Source organism: Cervus elaphus, chromosome 8 (assembly GCF_910594005.1).
Source record: "Cervus elaphus chromosome 8, mCerEla1.1, whole genome shotgun sequence".
NCBI lineage: Eukaryota > Metazoa > Chordata > Mammalia > Artiodactyla > Cervidae > Cervus > Cervus elaphus.
In genome coordinates this window covers 14,097,251-14,114,122 of record NC_057822.1, presented here as the reverse complement: position 1 = coordinate 14,114,122, position 16,872 = coordinate 14,097,251, and the positions used below count along the sequence as shown (strand labels likewise).

The following is a 16,872-nucleotide window of genomic DNA, read 5'->3' as shown; positions in this document are numbered from 1 at the left end:
CTATGGTGTTGGAGAAGACTCGTGAAAGTCCCTTGAATTGCAAGGAGATCAAACTAGTCAATCCTAAAGGAAATCAGTCCTGAATATACATTGGAAGGATTGATGCTGAAACTGAAACTCCAATACTTGGGCCACCTCATGTGAAGAACTGACTCATTAGAAAAGACTCTGATGGTGGGAAAGATTGAAGGTGGGAGGAGAAGGGGACGACAGAGGAGGAGATGATTGGACGGCCTCACTGACTTGATGGACATGAGTTTGAGCAAGCTCTGGGAGTTGGTGATGGACAGGGAAGCCTTGGCATGCTGCAATTCATGGGGTCACAAAGAGCTGGACACGACTGAGTGACTGAACTGAATACTGAATTTTGTGATTATACAGTGGCATTAATATGATGCCTACCATAAAACATTTCTAAAGCATAAAAGCAGAATTTCTTTGTATCATTAGGTTGGCCTAAATTGAATTAATTTGTTCTCAAAATATATAATGTGTTATTATATAATAACATTCAGTTGCTATGATAAAGTTTATGTTAAGCAATTGTGTTTGCTTTCTTAAAGTTTATCAGGTCTTTAGAGGGGGCAAGAGGAGGGGGAGAAAATGACTCAAGCATCTAAAAATGCAATCTACGGGAAACTTAGAGTGTTTTCCTCCTGGTAAATATTCCTATTACAAATCTCTCTTCTCAAATCTTTCCTTCATCTTAGAGCCCAACACCTATAATGCCTAAGTATGTAAATACTACAAATCACAATTATTAACATTTTTTAAGGACTTAGTATATGCCAGGCTCTGTATAAGCCTTTAAGCCTAGGAGAAAGGACTATAGTTATGCTAACTTTACAGAGAGGAAGAACTGAGGCTCAGAGAGTTTAAGTAATTTGCCCAAATCACAGAAATAGTGAATTAAGTGTGGAGCCTAGGGTTGTCTGAGTCCAAGCTCTTAAACTGTAAATAGTTGTAGAGCTTCGCTCCAAGAAATAGATACCTACTGAAGTACATGAGGATGATTATTATAATGAGGATGCTTCTCCTACAGTTTTGAACAAGTCATACTCTTCTTTCATCCCAAACTGCTCCTTAGTTTAATTTAAATTATCAGATCAAAATATGAGATGAGATGCATTTGGGGCCATTATCTTTTTTCTTGACTTCAATACAGGGCCTACTTGACACTTTTTGATGTATTATAGAGCATATCGCATTTTATGATGCCACGTAATTATGAGGTTGTCATCAGCAATGATTCTTAATAGGAGATCTAAAACATCCCTGTGAAATTGCTGCTGTAGGCTTAGTGGACATGTTCTCCACTAGATGGGGTGAGGCAATGGGAGATGAGATATGAGTGATGATCAGGCATCAAAGAGCATGGCAAAAGCCAGTATCTTAGGTAGGGTCTACCTGTGTAACCTAAAAAGATCATTATGGAACAAGAGTGTTTTTATTTTCTTGGTTATTTTTTTTGTTTGGGTGATAAAAATACAAGGTGTTCTCAAATTACCAAAATACCCCTTTCATAGAAAGATGGTAAAGGACTTCCCTGGCAGTCCAGTGGTTAAGACTCCCTCACTTCCACTGCAGGGGCATGGGTTTGATCCCTGGTCGGGAAACTAAGATCTGCATGCCATGTGGTATGGCCAAAAAAAGAAAAGAAAGATGGTAAAAACACCAACAAAAAAATCTAATTCGAATGTCACACCTTACATATTAATAGATGTATACCAGTAAACTACAGGCAGGTGATTTCTGGGAATGCTATCTAGGAGGCAGCAACCTACAAAGTTGGGATAATGTCAAAGGATATGGTACATGCCCTAAGCAAGCAAGCAAGCAATATATAGTGCCATCTCCATGGCTGGAATACAAAGGTCCAGGGTGAAAGTGGGAGTGATCCTTCTAACATTTATACTTAATAATTCACTCTTAGAAAGTTTGCTTTTTGTCCCTGCAACTCTGGGTTCAGTGGGTTTTGAGGTTCTGTTTCTCAAGGAATGCTTTCTTCAGATAACTCAGGAATTATTAATAAATTGGTTCTGTTAAATTGGAAGGTGACATTTCCTCCTGGTCATCTTGTGTGAAAGTGTGAAAGTCACTCAGTCGTGTCCTACTCTTTGTGACCCCATGGACTATACAGTCCATGGAATTCTCCAGGCCAGAATACTGGAGTGGGTAGCCTTTCCCTTCTCCAGGGGATCTTCCTAACCCAGGGATCAAACCTAGGTCTCCTGCATTGCAGGCAGATTCTTTACCAGCTGAGCCACAAGAGAAGCCCAAGAATACTGGAGTGGGTAGCCTATCCCTTCTCCAGCGGATCTTCCTGACCCAGGAATCGAACTGGGATCTCCTGGATTGCAGGCAGATTCTTTCCAACTGATCTATCAGGGAAGTGGTCATCTTGGGCTCCTCATACCTTGGTAGGATGACCCAAGCGTTCATTTCCACAGGATTCATGCCCTTTGTGTTTCTGCCTTTATTGCTTTGCTGTGGCTTTACATTGATGGCTATTGGCTATGGGGATGTTAAGAGGTAACCTGGTTAAGCCACTGGGAGCAGACAGAATTCTCCTTACTGCTATTAGTATCAGCAACCTAATTTCCACTTGATAATCAGAATCAGTCACCCTATCCAATGTTGTAAGCCCCTTTTCTGGCATTGACTCAAGAGTATGCAGTCATGGGCTCCTGCAGCTAGGCATGCAGGAAGAGAGTTCTGGGGGTTTCCTCTTGCTCTATGCCACATTTTCTTATTTTCTGGGAGTGGCTACTTCTTTCCAAGATATCAGCTCCTGTCAGCAACCCCTCTTCTATGGCTCAGGGTCTCACCAGTCATGGGCTCCTCATACTATTGGGTCAATGGCAGAAAAGGGGCTTACAACATTAGACAGGGCAACTGATTCTGATTATCTAGTGGAAATTAGGTTGCTGATACTAATAGCAGTAAGGAGAATTCTGTCTGCTCCCAGTGGCTTCACCAGGTTACCTGTTAATATTCCCATAGCCAATAGCCATCAATGTAAAACCATAGCAAAACAATAAAGGCAGAACCACAAAGGGCATGAATCCTGTGGAAATGAAGGTTTGGGTCATCCTACCAAACAAAGAATCCCCTCCAGCCAAGGTGCTGGCAGAAGGTAAAGGGAACATGGAATAGATGGTGGAAGAAGGCAGCTATGAGTACCAGCTTACCCTCCTGGCTGTCTATTGAAGAAAGGTCTTTAACTACTGTATCTTATATCTTGATTATTTCTCCTTCTGCACTTTCCTACTGTCTGGCATGAAAAACACTAGTGGCTAACTTTGCAGTTTAGGCTCCAGATGGAAGAATAACTGAGCTGACATCACTTGGCAACAATGCAGTTGGTAACTGGTGGACCGCGTGCCTCTCTGTGTTACCCACCCCCATCCATTCCTTGCTCTGTTTGCCCTGTGCCCCAGGAAGCTAAGCTCCAAGGACTGTATCATGCAGGCTCATTGCTCACTTGAGAGTTCCATCAGTGGAAGGCACTGGTAAGAGTGTGGCGTGCAGGAGTAGAGAGCTCTGGGGGGTTTCCCCTGCTCTGTGCCACATTTTCTTATTTTCTGGGAGTGGCTGCGTCCTTCCAAGATATCAGCTCCTATCAGCAATCCCTCTTCTATGGCTCAGGGTCTCACCAGTCTCAGGAAACTCCATTTCCTTCCCCTTGCCTTTTCAAGCAAGCATGGTAATAATTTCCTGCTATTGATGGCCTCTGGCTACCTCAACCTCCCTTTTTGGTGCTCACACTTTTTGAATAGTCCCTTCATTAAAGTTTCTTGAAAAATTTGAATTAGTTCAGTTTCCTACTGAGGCTCTGACTGATAGCTGAACCATTTAAAGGTGAGATGCAGAATTCTCAAAGTAAATCTGTTTATTATTAAAAAATAAATCAACCCATAAATTGTTTTTAAAAGGGTGGGAGATGAAAGTCGTTCTTTTTTAAAACATAATTTATTTTTAATTTTAATATTGGTTTCTTTCTTTTTTAAAAAACATTTATTTGTTTGGCTGCACCAGATCTTAGTTGTGGCCTGTGGGATCTAGTTCCCTGACGAGGGATAGAACCGAGGCTGCCTGCACTGGGAGCACGGAGTCTCAGCCATTGGACCATCAGGGAAGTCCCTGTTTTCTCTTTTATAATTGTATTCATTTATTTATTTTTATTTTTGGCTGTGCTGGGTCTTTGTTGCTGCTTGGGCTTTTCTCTAGTTGCGGGAAGTGGGGGCTACTCTCTGGTCGCCTATGCAGGCGTCTCATTGTGCTGGCTTCTCTTGTGGAGCACAGGCTCTACGGCACACAGGTTTAGTAGTTGTGGCGCATGAGCTTAGTTGCTTTGAGGTATGTGGGATCTTCCTGAATCAGGGATCAAACCAGTGTCTCCTGCATTGGCAGGTGGATTCTTTACTACTGAGCCACCAGGGAAGCCGCTAAAGATAATTTATTATTAAATGAAGAAGTCATGAAGCAAAATGAAGTGGTATAGATGTCAAAGATAAATTTAAAAAGGCATTTTCGTCAAATACTCTCCCTAAGGTTAGAAACGGGAAGCGTATCAAATGAGAAGGTACTTATTCTTTTTCAAAGGCCTGTAATTTCAAAAGAAAACTTCTCTCTGAAAATACAAATCATCCTTATTACATAAAAGATATAATTTAAGAGTCTGAGAAAAGAGACTTCTTAACTCACAAGCAAGCGGTATTTCCCAGTCACTTTTAGGAATGTTTGTCTTTAATCAGTGGGTTTAAAAAGCATCTCTTCCACCTTCCAAACCAACATGAATCCACCACTGATCTATGACATTTGATCCACATCTTCACATGCTTCCTTTTCTGCAATTTCAGAAAATCAGATTTGGAGAAAAAGGAAGGATTTAAGAGAACTACAGGTGGGTCCCTAGTAAATAACCTAACAAAACAGAATCTGTTTTTCCATTCACATGACACATCTACAGTTGCTCACTTCTACTTACCTCGATTATGTATTTCGTATTAAAAAAAATCTCATATGTGCATCTCAACACAGGGCCATATGCAAGAACCCTATTCTCTCCCCGACGTCTCTCCAGCCATACTGCCCATGACATTGTCCTGAGCTCATCAAGGGTCTCAATTGGGTCAGAGAAAAACCTTGGGAATTCTCTTACCATGGTTTAAAAATTACATTTACCACTTGTTTTAAATGACAAGATTAAGAAGTCAGAGGGAAAACCACCATTTTTATCAATAAATGCTGTGTAATTTACTCTTGCAAATGCAGAAGGCATTTGCTGCTCTGCATGATGACAGGAAACTATGGGGTCCTGGAGTGCCCCCTTGAGCAGTCCCCCTGCTAAGCTTCACACTGGCAAACTTGCAATCATGGAGCCGATCACAGGCTCCACAGAAGGGATGCTTTCAATCAGGTGCATGATGAGCTAAACACTATCAAATCTGAGGAAGACAGCAGACCATTTAGCCCTCCAGGCTTCTGATGGCTTTAAATGACACTGATTATCATCACACCTGCCCTCCTTGTAACAAAAGTCCGTGCTGTGGCTCCAGGGTACCCACAGAGCTCTCCATTCAACTTTTAGGACAGATGGAAGCTATCAGTTGAAATCCAGTGATCTAGCGGGAGTCCGAGCTTCCAGGACTCTGCAAGCCCCAAGCACCTGACATCATTTGGATGCCTTCAAAGGAAATACCCACAGTTTTGTTCTCTCTGATATCAGAATAGCAGAAGCCATCTGCCACTTTCTTTACTCAAAATCCACAGGGGTGTATATGTATGACTGAGTCCCTTTTCTATTCACCTGAAACTACCACAGCATTGTTAGTTGGCTTCAATACAAAACAAAAAGTTTAAAGTTTGAAAAATAAATCCACAAGGATTGGCAGGAGGAAGAAGTAAGGGTTGGCTGAGGCAGGGTTGGCTGAGGCAGGGTGGGATGGAGTGTGAAGCAGGACAGGCAAGTGGCTGAAGGCCAGAGGCAGCCTGGCTTCTGTGGCCTCCTGGCCTGGCCCAGCCTGTATCCCTGCTTCTGTGGCCCCATCACCTGAATTCACAAAGTTTCTTCTGTTCACACCCAATGCCATGACTGTTGCACTAAAATGAACGCATAAATGCATATGCACGGTCATCACAGTACCCAGGCTTTGGTGTTTGACTTGTGACATCAAGGGGTGAAAATTTTGTTTTTTTTTTTTTTTTGCTTAGACCTCAGGCACCAGCATAATTCCTCTGCATTGTTGACCAAAGGTCACCGGAAAGGACATTCACCCTGGTGAACTAGATTATCAGAAACATCTGTGTCCACCTCCTCCCAGGAGGCATCAAGTCCTAGGTGTGGCTGACAGCTCCCACTGTGAGTGAAACCCTCCTCATGGACTCCCCAGAAAGTGTTTTCCCTAAGGATTTTTTCAAAATGCTGTTTTTCTCCAAAGGGGGTCTCTGGTATGTTTTGCCTTATGAGAAAATTAGGGAAGTATTTGGAAGCCCCAAAATATGTATCAGGAGAGTTACACAAGCCTGTGGAGACATTACCAGATGCCAGGAGTTCAAGGTATGACACCAGAGCCTGAGCTTGGAACCCACCTGTGGAAGGAGCCGAAACCAAACTGTTGCCCCCAAACTCAGCCACCAGCTGACCTGACCCCACTGTGAACAGGGTGAACAAGATTTAGAGGATTCCAGGGGTTTTGGTTAACAGGAAATACAAATGGAAATTAAAAAAAAAAACAAACCTGAATGGAACTCAGCTCTCCACAGACGGAATCCACATGGGTGTCCCAGCTCACTGAATTAGCACCACTTTTGTAGAAGCAAAGACACCAGAGGCTGAAATTTCTTCAAGTTCATTTTTTCCATCTCATAATTTTTCTGCTCTTTCTCTGACAAACTGACCAATGGAAAAAGAGCTCTCCCCTTCTCCCTATTTCGAAGTGTGGCCATTTTCCTTTTGCTCTAGCTATTTTTGTATTTTTCGTCATGAGGCTTAGGGCTTCCCTGATAGCTCAAACAATAAAGCATACGCCTGCAATGCAGGAGACCCAGGTTCAAACACTGGGTTGGGAAGATCCCCTGAAGAAGGGAACAGCTACCCACTCCAGTATTCTGACCTAGAGAATTCCATGGACTGTATAGTCCATGGCGTAGCAAAGAGTCGCACATGACTAAGTGACTAACACACCTTGGGGGAAGCTATGTTAATAGCAAACTAGGAGATACATTCCTTTTAAAAATAATTGGAAAAATTATAAAAACCAAATTCCCTCAATAATTAGAAGTTATTGTGACATTTGTTTTTATTCCTCAGGCTGGGCTTAGAGGTGAGAAGGGAACGGCAACCCACTCCAGTATTCTTGCCTGGAGACTCCCCATGGACAGAGGAGCCTGGTGGGCTACAGTCCATGGGGTCGCAAAGAGTTGGACACGATTGAGCGACTAACACACACTTTCTGGGTTAGACTCTTCCAGGGCTGGAGTGATACCCGAGGGCAGCCTCGCCCAACCCTACTTGGACCAGGAGGCTGGCCGGCCTCTCAGCGAGCTTGAGTCAGCTCTCCTCCAACAGGTAAACACCGCCCAGGAACTCCCTGACTTCGAGCTCCACGCTGGACAGGTGCCACTTCAGGGTGTTGCGGCAGTTGTCATCGAGGGTGGTGGTGTAGACCACCTTGGTACTTGAGATAGAGGATGGTGGTGCTGAGGCAGCAGGCAGGCTCGAAGTTCACCTCCGCCTTGTAGATGTGCCACGTGCAACTGGGAGTTCAGGAGATGGTCTGGCTGCAGGAGGCCACCGCCAAGCCCAGGGACAGGCAGATGTCGTCGATGAAGTGCCAGTCTGAGTCGTACTTGATGGAGGATGTGTACCTTACTTCTGCTGGTGGTAAGGGGTCAAACACCACTCCTTCGCCAAAGGCCAGGGGGCATAACCTTGGCGAACAGCAGGAGACCAGGGGGTTGGAGAGAGAGAAGCTGGATTCAGGGCCATGGGGGGATCCTGCATTGGGCCAGAGCCCCGCGGGCTGGTTCACGCTCCTCACTGCCCCGGGCCCTGAGAGAGACCAGTGACTGGGGCTGGGGAGAAGCCTAGAGTCTGGACTGTCCAGGATGCTGTTGCCTTTCTCTGTGTCCTTGTGCTCTGGCGCATCCTGCAGGCCACGCTGGCCCTCAGGGTGGTGCCTGTGGCTGGGCCCTCCGCCCCCTCACCCCAGTTAAGTCATTCTTCACTAAACATGTATTGGATCCTTACTATGTGCAAAATAGGTGTTGGGAGTATAAAAATGGATGTCAGTTACTGCTCTGGTATAAATCTAGCTGGGAGGCAGAGGTGTATACAAACTGTACAGTGTGATAGGCACTGTCAAATTGCCCTGGAACAAATTTGAATTTTACTCATTTATTTCATGACTTGAATTTATTTTAATCCCTTTCCCCCATGGCCTAGAAAATGGTCATTTTGGGGGGCATGTAAAATCTCAGAGAAATACAATCATTTTTAAAAGTTTAATTTTTATCCTGTCTTAGTAGAGGATATGGAGAAGGCAGTGGCAACCCGCTCCAGTACTCTTGCCTGGAAAATCCCATGGGCAGAGGAGCCTGGTGGGCTGCAGTCCATGGGGTAGCGAAGAGTCGGACACAACTGAGCGACTTCACTTTCACTTTTCACTTTCATGCATTGGAGACGGAAATGGCAGCCCACTCCAGTATTCTTGCCTGGAGAATCCCAGGGATGGGGAAGCCTGGTGGGCTGCCGTCTAAGGGGTTGCATAGCGTCGGACATGACTGAAGCGACTTAGCAGCAGCAGCAGCAGTAGAGGATATTAATTTCTAATGCAACAGAAAAAGATCTGGAGGGATACCCACCAGAGTGTTCCTAGTTGTTATCTCTGAGAAATAAAACTAAGAGGAAAAAATTTCATCATCACTTTATACCTGTATCATTTTCAGGTTCTTTCTTTGTGTGTGGGATGCCCCCCTTCATGTGTGTTACATGCCCCCCAAAATGACCCATCCACAGATAGAACCCACCACGGCAGTGAAAGCCCCAAGTCCTAACCACTGGACCATCAAGGAACTCCAATTTTTTTTAGTTTTTACTTTAAAAAATGGTTAAAACTTCATGCAATTAAATAAGTAGTTTAAATGAAAGAAAGAAAGGAGATAATATTTATGGAAGATATCAGCAAGGAGACCTTAACAGCAAGAAGAATATTGACTTGGGCCTTAATGAGTAGGAGGAATTCATGGAGTGGAGAAGCGGTGTTGGATAAAACATAATCACAGAATATCTGATCGGTGTTTCAGATTGGTGTAGTATCTCCTTCACACCTGTCCCTGTAAATTAATTTGTTGATAGAATCTTTTCAGAAAGCAAATATGTATTGAGTTCCTGCTCTATGCCAGTGTAATAGATACCAAGGCAGTATAAGTCAGAGTTCTTGCTCTTAAAGCATTTACAGTTTCAACAGGGAGTTAAGACATTCTCAGAACAGTTAGAGACAGCCCATGGTTAAGTGCCAAGGAGTTTGGCCCATGAAAGAGCAGAAAAAGCTGAGTACACTGCCAAGGTTTCAGCCTGGGAGCCTTGGAACAGTGGTGCCATTTATAAAAATGGAAAGTTGGGAAAGGAGAGCTGTTTTGAAAGCAGAAATACCTATAGTAAAATATCACAGTCTATGTAAATTACTATTTGGCTATGCAAATGAGTAGAAATGCATAAGTAATGCTTAGACTGAAAGGTGCCAGAAACTATAATAATCTCTACCTTTTATTGAATGTAGCCTGGGTGCCAGGCACTGTGCAGAGTTATTTGCATACATTATCATTTAATCTTCACAACAAATCTATGAGGCCATCATGACGGCCATTTTTCAAATGAGGAAGTCTGGGAGAGGTTGGTCTTGCAACCAGTGGGAAAGTGACGTGTCAGGATGAGGACATGTCTGTCCAACTCCAAATTGCTATGACACTATGCTGTGTCATCCAGGTGGGTGTACAAGATACCAACTCTGCCCTGCAGTGTGAGTTGAAGGCACAGGCAGGTGTCCCAGTAGGCGTCAACCAACTCCTCAAACAGGCAGAGCTCTATCGCAAGGACCACCACCAACATCATCAGAGAAACTCAGAGAAGGTGATAACTACACCTTGGAGTGGGCAGAGAAGGCCTCTGGGAGGAGTGGAGGTTTGAGCTAGGCCTTAAATAATGGATCGAATTTTAATAGGGCAGGAAATGGCAGTCCAGACCAAGGAGGCTGGAGATGCAAAGGAGAGAAAATAGACACGGAGAAGGCATGCATGTGGTGGAGAATCTGGGTTGGGGCCTGAAGGAAAGTCAAATGTAGAAAATCAGATGTGAAAGCCCTTGAGTGTCTTTGGAGGAAGGAAACAGCCTTAATAGAATTTTGAGTGGAGATGAAAGAGTGGTGAAAAGAGACTATCTGGTATGATTAAAGTGATCTTTTCTGGTCAGCTGTAATACTCAGGATAGATTGGAATTAGCCACTTAAACTAGATAAGATCTGGGTTGGTATTAGTCTTTGAATGGCAAGAGGAAAGATGGAAAAGAAGGAGGTACATGTGAGAAATGTTTTAAGGGAAAAATAGAGATGCTTGGCAACTGAGTGGATTCAGAAAGACAGGAAAGGAAACAGAAAAGAATCTAGGATTTGACTTGTGGTTGCTGGAAGAATAATGATACCTTTGAGATCAGGATCAAGGATAGACTGAGCTTGCTTTGGTGACTGTGTTGTGGCCTTTCTCGGGGAAGAGAAGGTAGAATGTGGAAAGCAAAGGACAGACGAGTAAGGAGGGTGAAGAGCCTGGGAAGAAAGAGAGAGAGAGAAGTATCAGGGGGTCAGAGTCAAGAAAACTAAGAGGGCAGGCAGGAAGTCTCAAAAACTTCAGAAGTGACCACCAGGGTCAAACAGTATAGATATGTCTAGAAGAATCAACAGGAAAAAGACCACTGGCTTCGATAAAATCCATATGCAGGCTTCCCTTGTAGCTCAGTTGGGAAAGAATCTGCCTGCAATGCAGGAAACCTGGGTTTGATTCCTGGATCAGGAAGATCCCTTGGAGAAGAAAATGGCAACCAACTCCAGTATTCCTGCCTGGGGAATCCCATGGACAGAGAAGCCTGGAAGGCTACAGTCCATAGCGTCGCAAGAGTCGGACACAACTTAGTGATTAAACTACCATATGCAGGTTTTTGTCTTTCAGTAAAAACTACCAAACAAGCTAGACAGAGGATGCTGGAAAGAGGGTGATGATCCTGTACCCACGCAGGTAACGTTTCTTGAGCACCTATGTGCTCAGTCTCAGGTGATGGCTGAGCTCTATCCATCCCATTGACAAGGCTGTATTATTCATGCTTTCTTACAGAGAGAGACTGAAGCTCAAAGAAGTGAATTAATTCTCCCAAGGCCTTGAAAGTGAAAGTGAAAGTCACTCGGTTGTGTCAACCCAATGGACTGTAGCCCACCAGGCTCTTCTGTCCATGGAATTTTCCAGGCAAAAATACTGGAGTGGGTTGCCATTCCCTTCTCTAGGGGATCTTCTTGACCCAGGGATCAAATTTAGGTCTCCTACATTGCAGGCAGATTCTTTACCATCTGAGCCACCTATGGAGGGAGACTGAAGCTCAAGGAAGTGAATTAACTCTCCCAAGGCCTTACATTGGAAGTAATGGAACTAGATCTCCAACCAGGTCTGTGTGTTTCTAAAGGACCTTCCCGCTTTCCACCTCAGCAGTGTGTGTGCTGGAATGTGTGATGATGGTACCATAATAATAATATGAACATCTACCATTTAGTGAGCACTTTCTGGCACTATCATGTATATTAATTTTATTTTGTGACACCCTTTAAGGGAGGTGTTATTAACCCTATTTTATAGCTGGGGAGATTGAAGCTCAAAGGGGTTAAGCAGCATGACCAGAGTCACACAGCTAGAAAGTGGTTGAAGTGGCCTATGTGTGGAGCAGTGGTCTTCTATTGCCTCTCAGAAATTTCTTTCTTTTGGCTACATCACCTGGCATGTGGGATCTTAGTTCCCCAACCAGGGATTGAACCCTGCAATGGAGGCGAGGAGTCTTAACCACTGGACCACCAGGGAAGTCCCTTGAGAATTTCTTAAAGGAGGACTTCCCTGGTGGTCCAATGGTTAAGAACCTGCCTTCTTTTGCAGGGGACACGGGTTCAATCCTTGGTCTGGGAAGATTCCACATGCTGTGGAGCAACTAAGCCTGTGTGCCACAACTACTGAAACCTGCGCTCTAGAGCTTGTGCTCTGCAACAAGAGAAGCCTCCGAAATGAGAAGCCCATGCACCACAACGAAGAGTAGCCCCTGCTCACTGCAACTAGAGAAAGCCCAAGCAAAGCAATGAAGACCCAAAGTGAAAGTGAAAGTCGCTCAGTCGTGTCCGACTCTTTGCGACCCCATAGACTATACAGTCCATGGAATTCTCCAGGCTAGAATACTGGAGTGGGTAGCCTTTCCCTTCTCCAGGGGATCTTCCCAACCCAGGGTTCGAACCCAGGTCTCCCACATTGCAGGCAGATTCTTTACCAGCTGAGCCACCAGGGAAAGCCCAAGAATACTGGAGTGGGTAGCCTATCCCTTCTCCACGGAATCTTTCTGACCCAGGAATTGAACTGGGGTCTCCTGCATTGCAGGCAGATTCTTTACCAGCTGAGCTATCAGGGAAGCCCAAAGAAGACCCAGCAAAGCCATAAATAAATAAATAAAACTTAAAAAAAGGAATTTCCTAAAGGAAACTTCTACTTGGGCCCCAGTAGGTGACTAGCTAGTGCTCCTAGATTTTATGTTGTTCATTGTATCATATGCAGTTATCACATACGTCCTGGGTGATTTTCAGTGATTCAAATGCTGAGCTTCTGGTGGCAGACTCCCTGCATAGCATCACCTCAAGACTGCTGTCCTGAACCACAGCGCTTTCTCTTTATCACATTCCTTGCTTCACTGCAGGTGTTGAGAGCACTGTGTGGCTTTTGAATTTGCTTTTCCTCAGGGATGGAGGAAGCCTTGAGAGTTCATCCTTTGCCTTAATTGTTAGGAGTGTCTGGGCAGAATCGGCACCCATGGCTGGCCAGTGCCGCTCCCTGGCAGTCCCAGTGGCCGGCATCACTTTTCCTGTCTGAACTTGGTGGGTAAAGCCTGGCTAGATTGATAGGGGTGTCCACCTGGCCATTGGAGCCTGTGAGACAGCTCTAATTCTCTCCCAGAACTTTGGCTCTGGCCTGGGCAAAACCCAGCAAAAGCACCATCTTAGTGACAGCAGCCTTGGTGGGGAGGAGGCAGACTCAGAAATTTCCCTGCAGGGTTCTGGGCAGAAAGAAAGTCAGAGATGGGCTGACACTGTGATTGGTGGCCCTGAGCAAGGAGGAGGGCAGTAGGCCAAGGATGTCTCTTCCCCTTAGTCGTTAGCGAGGGCCTCAGGGAAAATGTCAGCCTTCCTGATCTGGTATCATCTGGAGCCCCTGCTGTATAATGGAGTCATTCTCTCCGCACATGGTCAGCAGCAGACTTTTCTCAAGGTGAAAGCAATTAGGCCTTGGTCTCCTCCTCCCCTGCTGCCAGAAAGAAAAGGAAGATGGAAAGGGAAGCCGTCCCTGCTCCTGCTGAGGTCAGCCAGGCTGCCCTGGCCAGTTCCGGTAATTGGCTCCCTCACCTGCTCACACTTCTCACAGTTTGCCCTGGTCTCGGACGTTTCAGCGTCACTCAAGGCTGAGGCTCTGAAGAGGGCAGGAGCTGCTGCCTTTCCAGTTATCTCTAGAACAAAGAAAGAGGGCATCTCACCCTGCTCGGGGCAGAGAATTAGCTGGAATACCATGAGCGGAGCCTGAGCAGCATACACAGGTGGGGCTGGGCTGTGTGTGCTTCCTCTCTCTGGAAGATCCAAAGCCAGGTTGGAGAAAAGCTCTTTGGGAGGTGGAAGAATTTATTCATTCGGTTAACAGCTATGCCAAGCAGTCTGCTAGGAGTTTCTGGTGCCTGTCAGTTTGGAGCTGGGCAGAGTACAGTGGGTGCAGAAGGCAGAGGAGTGGGAGAGGTAAGGAGCAGGAACTATAAAGATCTGAATGTCACAACAGAGGAGGGCAGGACACCTTGGGGACCTGATGGACTATAGCAGTCAGGGAAGGCTGCTTGGAGGAAGAGGATTTTGAAAAAGGGATAAAATCTCTTGATAAAATGCTTGAAGGTAAAAAGGGTAAAAATTGAAAATAAAAGTTTCTGAATATTCCCTACCACTATCCCTAGTAGTAACAGCTGTTAATACATTGTTATGTAGTTTTGTAGGAATTTTCCATGTGTAGCCAGTTGTAAATATGTCTTTGGAACTCCTTTTTAAAAATGAGACTCTACTAAGCGTCTGTTCTGCTGGTTACTTTTTCTTATTTCACAATATATCCTGTGCCTTTTCCCACATCTATAGAGATTTGCCTCATTCCTTTTGAAGGCTGCGTGTGGTATGAGGAAGTAATTTTTGAAAGATAAAAGCTGAAGAATGTATGAGGTTAGGAAGGCAAAGGGGTGGTATCCTAAGGAACGGAATCTGGGAAAACAAAAACAACATAGATCTCCCTAACTATACTTCCTAACGTCTCCCTTCCTCCTGTTTTCAGACCTCCCTCCCTTGCCCGGCTGCCACGTTTTCCCCACTCTAATTTGCAAAGCAGTTCAGCTCCTTTGTCTTGCCTAGCCCCGGGGAGTTTCATTCTTCATGCCAAAGCAACTTATTAAGTATTTTCTAAACAAAGATCCTGTATACCCAGAGAAAAATTATGCCACTCCCCTAACAGACAAAAGTAGCTGCAGGCAGTTGTGGTTTTAAATAGCAATTAAGGGGGGGGAGCGTGAAATCTGTTACATAAAGCACCTGGCAGTTCATAAATGGTGGTTGTTTGTTACTATTATTATTTTACGTGTGCTGATGGATAAGTTGGCGGCAGCAAGAACCCTTCATCCTGGAGCACTCATCTCTTGGTTGGCAGTTTTTAAGCGTGCAGGGATGGTGTTTTATTCATCTTCAAACTCCCATCTCTCAGCACAGGGCCTGGCACAGAGCAGACATGCCAGAAATAAGTGTTGAGCTGAGCACTCAGGGGCTGGAGTGTGCTGCTCTGAGCAGACGCCGAGTCCTGGATGCTGTGGGCCTGATACAGATGCTTTGGAACACTAGAGCTCAGAATCAAAGACTTCTGGCCCTGGGGGATCTCATCATCAAGCTGGGTCTTAGGAAACATCATCTCATATCACGAACTGTAAAATATTGATAGACTCCCGATCAGTGCTATCTTCATTTCTTTTGTGTTTTGGAGGGGGGGCTAAGCTTCCCTCCTGGTTTTTTAGGCCTGAAATAGAAACAGTAATGTGCACAAATCTCTTTTTAAAAAACTTTTCATGGTGTATGGCAGAAACCAACACACTATTGTAATTATCCTTCAATTAAAAATAAATAAAAAACTTTATTTATTTTTAATTGAAGTATAATTTTTTATTTTTTGGCCACACCACACAGCATGTGGGATCTTAATTCCACCACCAGGGATCAAACCTGTACCTCCCTGCATTGGAGGCACAGAGTCTTAACCTCTGAACCACCAGGGAAGTCCCTGAAGCATAGTTGTGGTGTGATATTATTATAAATTACAGGTGTATAATATAGTGATTCACAATTGTAAAGGTTATACTCCATTTAGAGTTATTATAAAATATTAGCTATGTTTTCCATGTTGTAGAAATGTGCAGATCTTAAAAATCTTAAATGAACAGCTGGATAAATGTTTATACTGTAAATACCTTTATAATCACCATCCAGATCAAAATACAAACCATTTTCAGCACCCCAGAAAGCCTCCTATGGCCCCCTTTCAGGTGCATGCCCTTCCCCAATAGAAGCTACTCTTTATGACCTCCATCACCATCAACTAGTTATGTCTGTTTTTGAGCTTTTTATAAATAAAATCACAGAGTCTGGCTTCTTTCACTCAACGTAACTGTTAAGCTTCATCTGTGTCAGTACTAAGTTCTTGCTTTACGTGTGGTGTAGCATTGCATTCAATGAACATATAACAAAGGACATTTGGTTTGTTCTTCCGAATAAAGCTGTTACAAATGTTCTCTTACAAATGTTTGGATGGCCTTAAGCACTTATTTCTCTTGGCTATATATATGTGAGTAGAATTGGTAGGTCAAAGCAGATACATATGTTTTGCTTTAATAAATTACTGCCAGTTTTCCAAAATGGTTGTGCCAGTTTGCACTCCCATTGGCAGTTCTGTTAGTTCGGCGTTCTTGCTGATACTTTCAGTCCCTTTAATTTCATCCATTTTGGTAGGTATGTAATGATATCTCATTTTTTTCATGTGTTTTCTCTAATAAGTAATAATATTGTTTTCATATGCTGATTTCATGTACTTATTGGCCATTTGGATGTCCTTTTCTTTCTTTTTTTATTTTTGGCTACACTTTTAAAATTTAAAAAAATTATTATTTTTGACTGCGCTGGGTCTTCATTGCAATGTGTGGGCTTTCTTTAGTTGTGGTGAGTGGGGGCTATGCTAATTGCAGTTCTTGGGTTTCTCTTGTTGGGGAGCACAGGCTTAGTTGCTCCTCGGCATGTGGAATCTTAGTTTCTGGACCAGGGATTGAACCTATGTCCTATGCATTGGCAGGCAGAGTCTTAACCACTTGGCCACCAGGGAAGTCTGTTGTCTGTTTCAATGAGTCTGTTCAACCTTGATTTTCTCAGCCAGAAGTGTCTCACCCACACTTCAGTGACCATCCTGGAGCTGCCTCCAGAGATTCTGCTCCTAAACCCTACATCACATGTCCAACCGACTCTT

At 44.2% G+C, this 16,872-nt stretch overlaps 1 pseudogene; it reads right to left on the bottom strand.

Moving 5' to 3' along the window:
- Positions 1-7,555: 7,555 nt before the first annotated feature.
- The window catches only part of LOC122698181, a 37,976-nt pseudogene continuing 28,659 nt past the window's right edge, over positions 7,556-16,872 (bottom strand).